The sequence below is a fragment of the Pinus tabuliformis genome, chromosome 5_1 (assembly GCF_031772625.1).
Source record: "Pinus tabuliformis cultivar Carrire ecotype Pingquan chromosome 5_1, CPIR1, whole genome shotgun sequence".
Taxonomy (NCBI): domain Eukaryota; kingdom Viridiplantae; phylum Streptophyta; class Pinopsida; order Pinales; family Pinaceae; genus Pinus; species Pinus tabuliformis.
The window spans coordinates 147029024-147045534 of NC_142305.1; the positions used below are offsets into that span (position 1 = coordinate 147029024).

At 45.3% G+C, this 16511-nt stretch overlaps 1 pseudogene; it reads left to right on the plus strand.

Moving 5' to 3' along the window:
* Nucleotides 1-15282, plus strand: part of LOC149163843 (auxin response factor 19 pseudogene) — a 49750-nt pseudogene extending 34468 nt beyond the window's left edge.
* Nucleotides 15283-16511: the final 1229 nt, after the last annotated feature.

Sequence of the window (16511 nt, forward strand, 5' to 3'; positions counted from 1 at the left end):
GATGTCGATAGCCAGAGTTTGCGTAATGTTACCCATGTTTCCTTCTGAAGACACTTGATACAACTGAACAGGCATTTGGAGAGGGATAGATGGGACACATGAAGCAAACCGTTCGAGACATGTGGCCATTTCCAAATGAGGAGGGAGAAACGAAGAGCGATGGTGGTAATCTGACCAAGGGAGCTCCTCGGGAGACATAGTCTCAATGATAGCCTCGTTGGAGGGAAATGATTCCTTCAGGGGATCCGAAGTGGCCTCTTCTCCCAACCAAGGGAAGCGGTCATATGAATCGGGAACACTGCTTGGAAAAGCAGGTTCAGGAGGTGGAGCCGATGCAGTGACTATCTCGATGTAGTTGAGCTCGGCGGGACTCAACGGCATCATCTCGCCCCAAGAGTCTTCCTGATTCAAAGGAGGGAGCACCCATGGATCGGAACGCACTGCGATTATGTTAACGGAGGCGAGATTTGGAGGTGGGAGGAAAAAGACTCCCATCAGGGAGGGATCTTTAAATAATCCAGCACCCACACTCACTAGCGATTTGGAGGTATGCTCTACGAAAGGCACATTCCCTTCAGAAGAGGAAGCGAAAAAGGACAGCTGGTCCACTGTGATGATTTTCCCTTGATGGGGAAAACGAACGACACGGAACAAAGAGGAAGCCACGGCGTGCATGGCATATGTCCAGCTTCGTCCAAGGAGGAGGTTGTAAGTGAGATTAGCGTCAACGACTTCAACCTCGACTTCTACCGTTTTCCCTTCTAAAGAGATAGGCAATCGCGGGAGGATACCATATGGACGAGATTCTCTTCCATCGAAAGCCTCTAGGGTGGTAGGAGACTGGCTCAGAGCAGGGGAACCAATAGCCTTCCAACAAGCAACCGACATGATGCAGGTTGAGGCACCTTCATCAATGACCGTACGATGGATCGTTTTGCCATTGATGAGAACCTGTATAAGGAAGGCCACCTCGTGAGGCAATCTCTGCGTAAAACCCTCGAGGTCAAAAGAGATTAAATCTGAATCTGCCGGGTCTATGCCACCAATCGCTGATAGCAGGGACTTCCTCTGGGAGGGGCAGCTCTGGAGGACTTCTAATGCGGACATAGCAGACGGAGCCTGAGCTAAGTCCTCGACAATGCTATAATGCTGTGCAGCACGAGCATTGGGGTTATAAGATGACTTCCTGAGTACACCTTTGGGAGGGGGTCGGGGGATCGTCTCGGTGCTGGGCCGTTCAATGTGAAGGTGACCAGAACTGGACGGAGGAGCACTGGAGGGAACCTCCAGCTCTTTCCCGGCTGAAGATGGATAATCTTTCGCTCGAGTCGTGACATGGATGGGGATGGTTCCAGCCATGAACACTTGAGAACCGAACGAGGAAGAGGATTGAGAGGGATCTGCCACCTGATGCGTCTGCTGGGACGGGAAAGGCTCTTTAAGCACGGCAGGGGACCCTGGAGCACCTTTCAAAAGCCGACTAACCTCGGACCGCCTGGGGCAATCCTTGGTGTAGTGATCCTCCTCGCAAATGAGACAAGGATACTTAGGCTTCCGTTTGGCTCCTTCCTCGGAAGGAGGTTTAGGAGGGTTCTGCTTGGGCTGTCCAGATTTTTCTTTGGCTTTTCCTTTCTTTTTGCCTTTCGAGGATTTGTCTGTCGCGGTGGACTGAATGGCATTTACCTCGGAGGTATTCCCAGGAATAGATTGGCTCTGAGAAGCATTCTCGTTAGAGGCATTTTGTTTCTGCTTCCCAGGATTCGCGGTCGATTTCTTAGATGATGAATTTACGGAACCGATAACTCCATCAACAGAACGCTTTGGTGGAGCTTTGGGTTGTCTGTGCCTCGGGGCATCTGGAAAATACTCATACAAAGTACCTGACTGAGAATACACTAAGTCCAGGTATTGAGCTTGCGCGATTGCTTGCTCCTCAGTTACACACGCCCCCATTGCGATATCTTTGGCAATTTTAGGGACAAAGGACGTGGTAAACCAGTCGGTCAGGAGTTGATCAGGGATCCAAAATTTAATCAAGCGACGGCGCCTTCTCCATTCATGTATATGATCGGAGATGTGCGTCGCCATATCCTGTTTTAGAGACGTGAGAAGATGTGTCCCAGTCTCGTACCGAATGGGTAACTGAAAATGAGTTAAAAAGGCCATAGCCAACGAGTTAAAATCTGAAAACATGCCGCGATTGAGTTCGATGTACCATTTAGCAGCTGAACCAGTGAGGGTCCTCTGGAAGAGGCGAAGTCGGATAGAATCATCAAGCCATGAGTTAGATGAGCACCAAAGGTGATAAGTTATTACATGGGCCTGAGGATCCTCTCCGGCTTTGCCGTCGAACTTTGGACAGTCACCTGGTATTTTGGTTGGAACCGGTGGCCAATATGGATTATGCAAAATAGGGTCATTTGTTAACTTGGACACATCAGGTAGTTCCAACGTTGCCAAAAATGGTAGCTGCGGGTTGAAAGACATCTGTGACTGCGGATTCGAGGCGACATTAGGGTTCCACCCAGATTGGGGCTGCCCCCACGAACTTTGTCCGGACGGGCCCGGCCCAAAAGGACCCGGCGCGTAGGAATTTTGTCCCGATGGACCTGGTCCAAAAGGACCTGGCGCATAGGGAGTTTGTCCGTAGGAGTTTTGTCCGTATGGATTTTGGCCATATGCAGACGGCTGTCCCTGTGTCTGCCCCCCAGCTCCCCATGTATTAGCAGCTTGCCCGACAGGTTGACCATATTGATAATTTTGATAAGGAGTGACCTGTGGTTGCTGATAATTTTGATAAGGAGCATACTGATTTTGCCCCTGGGGTGGCTGGTAGCCAGATGACTGCTGGGTCCCATACGGAGCCTGATAGGCGGGCTGTGTTTGGTATGAAGGTTGATAGCCTGTTTGAGTTTGAGGCCCAGAGTAATGTCCTTGAACCGGCTGGGGTTGAACCCTATGTCCCGAAGGTTGACTTGGTCGGATTCGAGATGGACCTGGTTGGCCAGCAAGGTAGCCTTGCTGGGCACCAGGTTGTCCGTGTGACACCAAGGGTTGTCTTTGCGGAACGGACGGTCGAATTGGCTGGATAGCTGGTTGACGCCGAGGTTGGCCAGCTTGTCCAGTTTGACGATGAGGGTGGACACCGGGTTGATTTGGCTGTATAGACGGTTGGCCCGTTTGTCCCCCAGCGTGACCAGATTGAGAAGAGGGTCGCGCTTGCTATATGGCAGGCTGCCCTCCTTGGTATATGGGTTGAGCAGAGGGTTGACCTTGCTGTATAGCAGGTTGCCCCCCTTGCCCAGAAGGATTCGTGATTTGAGGGGTAGGTTGGCCCTGTTGAACATAGGGTTGTCCACCCTGCCCAGGGAATTGACCAGACTGGGCGGTAGGTTGGCCCTGTTGTACATAGGGTTGTCCACCCTGCCCAAGAGGATACCCTTGCTGGACCACTGGTTGATTTGGAGGATTGTAAACTGAGCCAGTTTGTCCAGAGGGGTACCCTTGCTGGAAACCGAGTTGGCCTTGTTGAAAAGAAGGTTGCTCGGGTTGTCCAGTGGGTTGATTCTGATATGGATATGGCGGACCTCCAATGCCCATGGGTTGTTCCTGGTAAGGTTGGCCTTGTGGGCCCCCAGATTGTCCTGGGTCAGGCGGGCCATAAAGTGGTTGCCCCTGGGGGGTTTGCACGTAGAATGGCTAGCCTTGATTGGGTGGTCCTATGGGCTGCCTGGGAGGATCCCAGTTCCCTTTGAACATATGAGTAGCGTAATCGTACGTGACATTCAAGGGTTCCTCGTTTTCTTCGAGAGGGCGATGAGGGAGGCCTGAGACGCTCTCAAGGAACTCACCGTTTTCATCATAGAAAAAGAAGGGACCTTCGTAATCCGGGTCCGTTATGGGTTCCCCATAAGCATCATACGGTCCTGATCCTGGAATTCCACCAACAAAAGAACCAGCTTGAGGGTTTTCAGACGAGGAAACCGGTACAGCACTGACGACCGGAGTCGAACGTGCTACACAGACAGTAGGTTGAGTGGGAACTGAGGTGACGGGCGTGTTAAGCCCTGTCGTAAGGGGTGTACTAAGGGGCTGCGAAACAAAAGGCCCAGTGGAGGCAGCAAGACTAGGATCCCATATAGTTGTAGAAGTCGTTCTAGCGGCATACCTATCCCTCAGTGATTGATATCGTGGAGGGAGGGGAGAGGAAGCCGGGATCAGGGTCTCGATGTCTGTGACCACGGGTGTCTCACCGGTGCTGGAAGCTGTCTCATCCATGTGGGAAGAAGACATTGGAGACGACATACCGAGAGGGGTACGAGGGGTACGGGGGGTATAATCGGGCTCCCAGATGGGATTCCAATCCTCTATGTAATCTTCGTTGCCTGGGGCACGTACGTTGATAGGCCGGATACTCGGAACAATGGGAAGAGTACCGCTTACAACTGGTACCTCTGGAGCAACAGAGGATGGAGAACCTTGATCACTTAGACCGGGAGTTGATGGGTCAGCCAGGATGACCAGACCCCTTAGAAAACCTAAAGGAAACTAACGATAAAACCCTACTCAAAACTATCGCACACAAGATCTAAAATAGGTGATGTTATCGTGGCCAAATTAATTTTAAGACACAAGAACCAAACTTGACCTTTTCATGTTTCAGGAGTCGAGAAAAGGACAAAAAGATGACTCCAGTCTCCTTCGAATGTTTAATGAGCACGAAGTGACAAGACGCTCACAGGCACCTTTTCGTTTAGGGAGTCCGAAAAGGATCAAAAGTGGCTGCTCTGGAATTCTAGGTAGAGGGTGTGCCAAACTTTTCGCAAAACCACAGAATACTTTTTAGGGTACGGGTGGTCAATCTTCGTGAATGCTGTGTTCACTGCATTGCGAATCGTAGGGCAGCCGACTCGGCTTCCTATGGATAAAGGATAAAAGCCTAGTGGGGTCTCCCTATATACGCGACGGTACGTGGGAGCGCAGTCCGTGTTAGACCAGTATCGAGTCACAGAAGGAGGAATCACCCAACCTAATGTGAAACAACAGTGACTATGTTTAAAGACGCCGGAACACGTCTCTAACCTAGACCTCTAGATGTTTGCGTTTAGTTCCAATGCGTTTTTAGATTCATTTGGTTCATTTTACAGTTGATCTTGAGATTAAGTTTCGATTTCAATCTCTATTGTATGTTCACTCACAATTACCTAGATGCAATCTATATGCCAAAGAATATCGTTTTGTTCGATGAATTCTAACTACGAGAGGGGAAGGAATTTTTAACCAAACAAAACAAGTACAAGCAAACAAGCAACTTAATGCAACTAAAGCGAAGAAAGGAAATTTTTCTTTTGAAGATGCAAACCAACAAAATGTTCTTTTCCTTTTCAATTTTTCAAAGCAAAGCTACTAGTTTGATTTCTTTTCAATGACACAAAGCACCTAAATGAATTTGGAGGAACCGGAACACCAAGTATACTACTTAATGAAAGCATGCAAAGTTCCCGAAACACTCAACCAAAGCTTCCAAATCAAAGGAAAATAAAGGTCTGCACGAGCTATGTGATCTAAGCTCTGCAACACAAGCAAGGATCGCAAGCAAGGAGGAAGCGAGAAGAAACCACTTGGAAACACAACCCAAAACACTCCAACAATCACTGAACAAGTGCATGAACAGATCTGAACTCGGCTGGTCGAACAAGCAAACAAGCTCCCTACGGCAGGCTTGATACACACACAGCCTCTAGATGTCCTAGGGCTAGAGTGCGAAATCAATAGAAAAAAGCAAACACCCGAAGAACGAGAGTCACAACCAGTCAACTAGAGACACAACGCAATCCAGCAATTGCAAAAGTGATGATGGGAACACGAACCAAGCAACGAAAGCAAAGAAGGGAAGGTATTTGCAAACTTAAAACTGAGCAAAAACGAAACCTTATGGAACCAAGCTCCGCAATCAAGCAGTTCGAAGTTCAAACAATGAAAAACAGGTCATCAGACAAGTGGAGAGAAGAAGGGAAAGTCACAGCAAGAGGTTCAGGAGGCCAATTTGGTCAAAAATGAGTTTTACAGGATCAGCGCGGGTAGCCTTCAGCAACTCGGCGCTGACAAGGGAAGGCCTGTAGCAACTTTGCGACGTCAGCGCGGAAAGACAGGAATAAAGCGCGCCGTCTCAGAAAAACGAGGTCAGCGCGGAAAGAAAACACACAGACGCGATGACAAGAAACACAAAGAAGCGGGGGCGCGATGCCAGTGCGGAAGGACACGAATAAAGCACGCTGTCTCTGAAAACGAGGTCAGCGCGACTGTTAGACGTACAGGCGCGATGGAAAGAAAACCAAAGAACAGGGTCGCGATGTCAGCGCGACTGTTTGGAATTAAAACGCGCTGAGAGCAAAAAACAAGCAAGGCCAAAATAAGAACTCCCCAAACCAAAGGCAAGAGCCTTTTAACAATAAAGATGCTTCCAGAAACACCCAGAAAGTTCATAAACAAAAGAGACAATCCCAAAACTCCAAAAGAGATCAATCAAAGCCAAACACAAAAGTGGACTCAAGAGACAAAAAGGCTGATCCCTACTAGCCCAGCAAGGGTCTAGCGCCCAACAAGGGTCTAGCAACAATCAAACAATGCTGCTATGCATGTTCCTAATTACAATTAAACAAGAGGCAAAGAGCACCTACTTGGATTCCTGCGCTGTCGTTTGACGAAGAGATGTTGCCTTCGCTCCTTCGCTTTGGCTGGTCACGATCCTCCGCGATCTCCGCGAATAGATACCTGCACACACGAAGAGGAAACAAACACAAGCGTGAAATCTAGTAAAAGCAACCATACATCAGTCAGAAAAGATGTAATTCACATTTAACCATTTCAAGTACAAATGAGAATGGAACAATAATAGCAGTCATCTATTATTAATCAGAATAGAGAAGAGTACAACCAAATGTTCTGACATCGGTAACCTTCTCAGGAGGGGCCAGTCAGCATGTATCTCAAGCATTCACCTTTGAGGATGATTCTCCCAAGACAAACGACTCTCTCTCACATACAAGCAACACAACACAACCTTCCCTAAGCAATCAATCACTTCCACACCTAGCACACCAAATACCTATAGTAGCAGCAACTTGAGCACTATAAGCTCTATACAATCCAAGCTATGTCTAACTAGCTGCTCATGGTAATGGTGAGAGTTTATATAGGAGAAGGAGTCTCCTAAAAAGGTGGAAGGATGAGCTTATCCTTGAGGGAAATGGTTGCAAAGGGTCGAACAGACATGCCATAGAAGGGAGTCGACATTCACAAAGCTAACAACCAAGCCTGGAGTTATCTGGAAGGCTGGTTGTTTGAACAAATTCGCCCAAACTGGATCAGTGCGGATAATGAGGAAACTGACGCGATGTCGCCGCGTCTATATAACTGGGACAGTCACGTCAGCGCGGAAGCACACGGGAAAGGCGCGCTGGCGACCAGCGCGGAAAAGTGATGTCCTTCCGAGCTGGCAGCGCACTGAATACACTATGGAGCGCCAGTCATCGCGGGTATTTTTCAGACAGACGCGCTGATGCATAAAAGTTTTAGAAAAATGGGTTTTTGGGCTAGTTCAGAAGGCATGAAGCTTAGTGATTAGCACAGTGGGGTGACTGACAGGAAGGCAGTGATAAATTACTGTGTAACAACATGGTTGAACTTGTACTTTTTTTCGGGTCGAGATGGAGCGCAAGACCCTGGATTTTGTTTGTTGGAATCTGATGAACCCCAAAAATGTACAATTATTTGGGCTCATTCAACCTCCTAATTTGGCTTAGTCCACCATTCTCATTTGTTTATTGCATGTTTTTGATTATTTTTATGTTAATAGAGTGAATTTGGTTAGTCATTATGCCAACAAGTCTAATGGGTGCTTTCTGTAGCCTTTTTGGTCAACTTGGAGACAAAATTGAAGGTCTTAATGAGCACTTGGCAGCCAAATTCGTGGGAGAACAAGCTAGAGGATTTGTAGGAAGGTGTCCCCCTCATTTATGGGCCCTTACCTCGAATTCTCCACCATCAGCTCGGAGTTCAAAGGCCACCAAATCAATGAGCACAAGGGCAGCCAAGCAAGTCAAGTTGGACTGCTGTTAACTACAAGTCTTGGGCAGCCAAGTCCCTAACTTTTAGGAGGACTGTTGGGTCCTCAAATTGTATAAATAAGAAGGCTTAGGGCCTCATTTGGGTTAGCTAGTGGTTAGTCATTTTGTAGCCAGTTAGTCATTTTGTTTTAGCCATTAGTTAGCTAGGTTGTAGTTCGATTTTTATGCAGTAGATTAGCTTTGCTTTCAGCTCATGCTCAAGCTCTCCTTGTGGACAGTTTTGATGTAACTTTTCATTTCTTGATTAATAAAGATGGATCCAGCTTTGCACCAGCTCTAAATCGCTCTTGGGAGGCTGTAGTTCTTGGGGTTGGGCCCATCTCAAGCGCCCAGTACCTCCCTTGTTTATATTTATGTGTTTGCTGCGTTCTTGAAATAAAATCTGCTCTTTAGACTTACATCTTGCTTTATTATTTAGATTTCTTTTGATGGTTAAAGTAGTTGTTTATGTTAGCATATATTGATAGGATATTGACAAGGAAAAGCTCTACAAAAAGGCCATCAAGTACCTTGGATCTCACCTCTCCCTCAGTGGGATAATGAGCTGGGACCAATGTAACCTTGTTGCCCACAAAAACACTTTCTTTGCTTCACCATGCAATCATTAGTGTTTGAATCTCATTTGCAGAACTCGATATCAGTTTGGATGCATTTTTAGGTTTATAATCACTTAGTTTCATAGTTGTTTCACATGATTTCACTGCAAATAAACTTCTGTTCGTTTCCTTTGCTGTTAGGTCAGATTAGAGTGAAGTAACTAGATCATAGGTTTTATAACTAGATCTTCGTTTTCTTGCATGTCTTTGTTGGTTCAGTTGTAAACACTATGCAGGGCACCTTCATCACCTCCTCATTCATTTGAGCCTCGTTCAGATCAGCTCCTCCATCACCAAGTCTGTTCCCTCATCTCCCATCTTCTCTTTTGCCAAGTAACCTTACCTTCTTCCCCATTGTTGTCTCAACCACCTTCAAGCCAAGTCAGCTTTCCACATCACCTCACCACTCCATCCATCAGCTCCTGGATCACTTCAGACCCCCATCCTACCTCCATAACCATCCATGCATCTTCCATCAACCATCCATTCTCAAACATCCCATTTCAGAACATCCTGTAGAAGAATTGCAGACCTTCCTGTAGAAATCCCTGCGTTTCCTGTAGAATCCCCTGCAGACATCCTGTAGGAGGCCACTCACTCGGTTGCTGAGCCTCTAAACATGAGGAACCTCTATGGACTGATGCTAAGGATCTCTGGGGACCTCTCCTAGCCTCCCCAATCTTTCCCAAGCTTTCCTTCCTTCTGCATCACATCTGCACAACCAAACCCTAATAAGCACAAAATCACAATCACTCCATCCACTTAAAGAAAAAATACAAAAACATGTCTTTTAAGATGCAAGTAGATTAGATTCATGCATTTTCACTTATTAGAAGTAATGGCATCATTGGTAGAATTTTCCTTCACATTCTTTGCATCATAGAGGTTAGACTAGTTAAATTAGGGTTTCCTAGGGTTTCCATGTTTTGATTTGCTTTCAGTTCATTTTTGCCAAGTAGATTAGTCTTCTTTGAGCTAGCTTTCGTCCATCATTTAACAAGCTTCTTCTGAGAGCCTATAGAAGTTGGCTTGAGCCCTAGCGGACTTGTGCCAGCTGACCAAGTGATAGCTGTGACAAGAGCTAGTACTTGTGCATACAGCACCGTCGCTTCCAAGTTTGTACAAACTATCGGGTTGATAAAATTAAGAGACAGGAAGCCCCAGGAGTTGTAGCATTATTGCTACAATACTGGAGCTCACCATCTTTTTGGTGCCGTTGCCGGGGAAGCGGCAGAGTATTGGTGATTGTTGCTATTCTTATATTTTCTACTACAACCTTCTGCTCAGTAGTTTATTTCATTTTCATTCTGCAAAAGTAGCATAGACATTTCCTGCTTTCATAGATTAGTATTTCCTGCTTTCATAGATTAGCATTTCCTGCTTTCCTAGATTAGCCTTTCAATTCCGCAATTTCAATTTTGCAAGCGTAGATTAGTATTTCAATTTTGCAAGCGTAGACTAGCCTTTCCATTCCTGCAATTTCATTTGAGCAAAATAGATTAGTCCTTTCCTGCTTTCATTTCAATTCCGAATTTTCATTTTAGCAAGATAGTTAGTTGCAGTTCAATCTATTTCAATTTTGCATGTAGAAGTAGAAAAAAGAAAAAAATCAACCAAAAAGATTTCATTTCATGTCTTGTAGGAGTAGAGATAAGTTAGAAAAATGATTGCACAACACCCCCCACTGCTTCACACAGCCAACGTTCTTCTTCGATGGTTGTGATGAAAGAACCCCTGGGTGGACATCAAGACATATCTGAAGAACCTCCAGGGGAGAAGAAGAAAGAAACACTCCTCTGAAGCAAATGGCTACAAGCAGAAATGATTGGAGCAGTCCCTTGTCCAAAGATGAATTTGAAAATCAGATCGAAGGTTTCAAGAGTGATATGAGGCAGTTTCTTGCCATGCAACTGGATACCTTGTGGATCCAAAAGAAGCAAGAAGAAGCCAAGAGGGCGTTGGCCATTTTTTGTCCTAGGTGCACTAGAAAGCATCCTTGGAACGAATGTCCAATACACTCTCTAGAAGTGTGTTTCATCTGTGAAGAATACCATCCTACAGATCAGTGCCCTTCCTTGCCCAGAATCAAAGCTACATATCAAAGAGCCAAGGGAGCCACTGAATCACTCTGTTATATGAACCAAAGGAGGCCACATGGACCCGTACCCTACCAGCAGGAACTGCAAGGGATACCTGAGACCTATTATGACCCTTATCAAGCCACTTTCATGCCTTCTTGGGATCCCCCTGCTCATCCTTCCTGGTCTACACCTCCTCCTTGGTCATATCCTCCTTGTTCCTTCACAGATCCATATTATGCCCAACCAGTTGCTCATTCATTTCACTCTTATGCTCAGCCCCAGCCTCAGTGGAATGCACCTTATCAGGAGTGGAGGCCCCAGTACAACTCTCATCCCGCTCATTTTCCTCCACCACCTGCTCATCCGCAACCATCGCCTCCTCCTCCACCAAGGCAACCCAAAATGCCTACCCAACCACAATGCCATCCATCTCCATCTCAATTTCACACCTCCGCTCAACTACCCATACCACCATTTCCAAAACCACACAATGGAGCAGCTCAACCCCATTGCAAATCTGAGGCACAACATATCCAAACAACTCCTCTTGAACCCAATGATCTTCACCAAAGCTCAGGAAGAGTGTTGCAAAGCAGAGATTATATTGACAATATTGAAGGACCAAAAGTAAAAGAAGATTCAAAAGAAGAGATCAAAGAACCATGGGCTGCACTTGATGAAGAGAAGAGATCTGAATCAGAGATCGAGAGAGTTCCCTCATGGTTACCATCAAATCCTCCAGGTATTCCAGAGAAAAATCAACAACAAGAGGAAGATCAGAAGGTCATGATAGAAGGTGACATGAAGAGTGATCCAAATCAGCAAGATGACCAAGGATATCAAAGCTATATTGAGATATGGTTTCAGAAGGTCACTAAGTTGCAGCAGTACTCTCCTCCTCAGCTATGTTTTGTACTTTCAAAGTCAGATCATGTTGTCTCTGAAAGTTGGATAGTTGTCAAAGCATGAATTCCGAGCCTTTACATCATATTGTCTCTAATCTCGATGTGCACATGGCTCCATTGGAAGTATTCTTATACTTGAAAATGATTTTGTTTTTCAAGTAGGGTAGGGTAGAAAAAAATGAAAAAAAAAGAAAAAAAAAAGTAAAGAAATGAAAAAATGAAAATAAGAGAAAAAAACAAAAATCTAAGGTGAAAACCCCCTCGGAGGCGCCTTAGATTGGCTCATTGATTGAAAACCTCCATGAGGTAGTCAATGGGTTGGGAAAAAATAGAGAAAAGAGAATAAGATCTCTGGGTGAAAACCTCCCTTGGAGGCGCCTAGGGCAGGCAATTAGGGTGAAAACCTCTATGAGGCGCCCTAGTTGTTTTTCAAAAAAAAAGAGAAAAAAAAAAGAAAAAATAAAAAGCTAATCTCCATTGAATAATTTCATGTTGCAGCCGTGACATTGCAGGTTAAAGAAGGACGTTTCATGACAGGAGGAGCACTCAAATCAAAGACAAAGGAGTTTTTGTGCCTTCTACAGGAAGTTTCGTAACTTCTACAGGAAGCTTACAAAAAAGCCAAATTGATCTCCGAGGAGGACCTGAAGGCTTGGAATATGTCCATGAGGCCTACCCACATCCATGTTTCCATTCCTCACCCCTTTTCCATCATTTTTTTCATGTCATTATGCTTCTTTCCTCAAAACTGTGTCTTCTACAGGAAAGCTCTGTATTTCTACAGGAAACATCCTGTAGAACCTTTGGACGAGCCAAATCCAATTTCAAAAGTGAATCTGATGGTGGGAATCTGTTCATTAGGCCTACAAGCACTTGTGTGTCCATCCTTTGCCTTTCTCCATCATTTTTCCACCTCCTTGTGCTTCTCATTGTGCTTCTACAGGAACTTCCTGTAGAAATTGTGGGAAACTAGGCATGCATTTCAAAAAGTGGTTTGGCGAGCATGGTAGCTTTCTCAAGGGTGCAGAAGCCCTCATGAAATCTTCCAACTCCTCCTCCATCATCTCCATACCTGCATCACAGCCAAAATTCATTTTGTCATACCATGCAAACACATGCAAAATGCCTTGAAGCAAAAAAACACATAGAGTAGAATTTGTTTTTGCCATAACTTGAAAACCATGCATCCTTTTGACAAACCGTTTTATGGGGAATTGTACAAGGTTGATGACAACATGCCTGAGCATTTTCATGCAATTCCGGTGCACGGTTTCCAAGAAATCAGCCTCCATCACCATCAGCCATTTTCGCATTTTCTCTGTATCCGTGCATCCGTTTCAAAACCTGTTTCATGGGGAGATGCACATGGGTGATAGTAGCCTACCCAAGCAGTTTCAGCCAATTCTGATGCACGGTTACCGAGAAATTGAGCTCTGAAATCTTCAGCCATTTCCCATTTTTCTCGAAATCCGTGCATCCATTGATCACGAATTTGCTATGGGAGATGCATCATGATGGTAGGAACATGCCCACCAAGTTTCCGCTCAATCCGGTTTGCCGTTTGGGAGAAATGGCAAAAAGAAGTTCTGGTTGTGACCATGCAGCAGCAGCAGCTTGAACAGGCAGAGTTGAACATGGAAATGAACGCGTGCAGCTTAGATCCGTCCAGAGGGCACCTGCACAAGAAAAAAACAGCCATAAATCATCAGTCAAGCCACCATACATGCAGCGAATGAAGATCAACACATGCATGCAGCAACACGCTTCACAATCAGCCGTTTAACTTGCAGGTACGTGACTAACTTAATTCCTCTGTTTCATGAATGTAATTCGAGAACTGCATGAATGAATGAGATGAGTGGATTCAGCCAAGAAGGGAGCCACGTTCAATTGCACTCAGCAAGGCAAAAATCACGCATGCATGGATCAGCCATTCACGTGAAGTTCAAAACAAAACACAGTCAGTTGGGGATATTCTAAACTCTAGAGCAACTAATGGAATTGAATACAAGCAGAGAACGAATAGTTAGCAATAGCAGTTCGTGACAACACTTCAGTGCGAAAAAACCAGCGCGCATGTTTTTTGCCACCTCACCACAAGTCACGCAGTAATTCAAGGAACACTCAGCTGAAACTCTCACCACTCTTTGTTCAACTGCGGTCAACTGAAGCGCATGTCCACCATCCAGATCAGTTAAACAATGGTGCTCTACCGATTTCTTCCTTTTATTCTCGAGATCTCTTCAGTTCCTTAAAAAATTCCCGCCTGTTGCACTCTACAGGCGTTTTCTACAGGATGTCGTCTACAGGAAAGGCAGAAAACAGCCCTGCAGAAAGAAACCATGGGATTTTTAGAAAAGTTCAAGCTCAAAATGAGGGGAAAGGAGGAGCATTAATTCTGAACTTTGGCATGCCTGCGTGGGACCTCTTGTTTCATTTCCACCACTAGATTATACGATGCAACCACCAGCTCAAGAACTTGTGGCTAGAGATTTGCATAACCATGCATGGACATTCAGACATATCTATCGTGGTCAGCCAAAGAGGCATCTTCTAACAACAGGATGGGGTGTATTTGTGAGTGCGAAGAGACTTTTTGCTGGTGACTCTGTCCTTTTTATGAGGGACGAAAAATCACAACTACTTCTGGGTATAAGGCGCGCAAATCGGCAACAAGCAACTATGTTGTCATCTGTCCTGTCTAGTGACAGCATGCATATTAGCGTTCTTGCTGTAGCAGTGCATGCTGCTTCAAACCATAGCCCATTTACCGTTTTCTACAATCCAAGGGCAAGCCCTTCAGAGTTTGTCATTCCTCTGTCTAAGTACAACGAATCAATCTATGGCACCCAAGTTTCACTTGGCATGCGGTTCAGGATGATGTTTGAAACTGAGGAATCAGGCGTGCGCAGATATATGGGTACCATTACAGGGATCAGTGATCTTGATTCTATGAAATGGCCAAACTCACAGTGGCGTAATATCCAGATTGGGTGGGATGAATCAACTGCTGGTGAAAGGCAGAATCGAGTTTCTATCTGGGAGATTGAGCTCGTTGCCACCCCATTTTTCATTTGTCCTCCGCCTTTCTTCAGGCCTAAGCGCCCACGGCAGACAAGGAATGCTGGGTGAAGAATCAGAAATAGAGAGTGCCATCAAGAGATCTTCGCTGTGGTTTGGGGAGGAGACTGGTATTGTTAATTCTCAAAATCCTACAATGCCTGGTGTTGGTTTACTCCAATGGATGAACATGCATCAGAGACCTGATATAATAAACTCAGCCATCCAGCCAGATTACTATCGTCCTATGGCTGCTGCTACCTTACAAAAACTGGGGAGCAGTGACATAACCAAGCCTTTGAATTCAGCCCAACAGGCATTGCAGTCACATCAGTTACAATTCAGTATTCCACAGTCCCAACAGTCAGAATTGTATCAACCTCAAATTATGTGGTCACAACAGCTGGATCAACACCATCTTCATATGCAACAGCAAAATCCTTCCCAACAAGTGGAGCAGCAGCACAGTTCGAGAAGAAGGCACCCTCAGCCGCACAGACCAAAACAGTGAAGGCAGTTCTACAGGAAGTTAGCAGACTGTTTCTACAGGAAGACAGATGACTGTTTCTACAAGAAGACAGAGAAAAGTTATCAGACTGTTTCTACAGGAAGATAGAGACTGTTTCTACAGGAAGTTTGGAAAAAGGGCGGCAAAAGGAGAAATCGGCCGAGATGCTAGCCAAGGAAGTCAGCAAGACCATCAAAGACAAGGGGAGAGATTTGGTTGCTCAGAGGATGAGCAACACTTTCAGTAGGGGGGTGATGATGAGCCCCAAAAATGTACAATTATTTGGGCTCATTCAACCTCCTAATTTGGCTTAGTCCACCATTCTCATTTGTTTATTGCATGTTTTTGATTATTTTTATGTTAATAGAGTGAATTTGGTTAGTCATTATGCCAACAAGTCTAATGGGTGCTTTGTGTAGCCTTTTTGGTCAACTTGGAGACAAAATTGAAGGTCTTAATGAGCACTTGGCAGCCAAATTCGTGGGAGAACAAGCTAGAGGATTTGTAGGAAGGTGTCCCCCTCATTTATGGGCCCTTACCTCGAATTCTCCACCATCAGCTCGGAGTTCAAAGGCCACCAAATCAATGAGCACAAGGGCAGCCAAGCAAGTCAAGTTGGACTGCTGTTAACTACAAGTCTTGGGCAGCCAAGTCCCTAACTTTTAGGAGGACTGTTGGGTCCTCAAATTGTATAAATAAGAAGGCTTAGGGCCTCATTTGGGTTAGCTAGTGGTTAGTCATTTTGTAGCCAGTTAGTCATTTTGTTTTAGCCATTAGTTAGCTAGGTTGTAGTTCAATTTTTATGCAGTAGATTAGCTTTTCTTTCAGCTCATGCTCAAGCTCTCCTTGTGGACAGTTTTGATGTAACTTTTCATTTCTTGATTAATAAAGATGGATCCAGCTTTGCACCAGCTCTAAATCGCTCTTGGGAGGCTGTAGTTCTTGGGGTTGGGCCCATCTCAAGCACCCAGTACCTCCCTTGTTTATATTTATGTGTTTGCTGCGTTCTTGAAATAAAATCTGCTCTTTAGACTTACATCTTGCTTTATTATTTAGATTTCTTTTGATGGTTAAAATAGTTGTTTATGTTAGCATATATTGATAGGATATTGACAAGGAAAAGATCTACAAAAAGGCCATCAAGTACCTTAGATCTCACCTCTCCCTCAGTGGGATAATGAGCTGGGACCAATGTAACCTTGCTGCCCACAAAAACACTTTCTTTGCTTCAC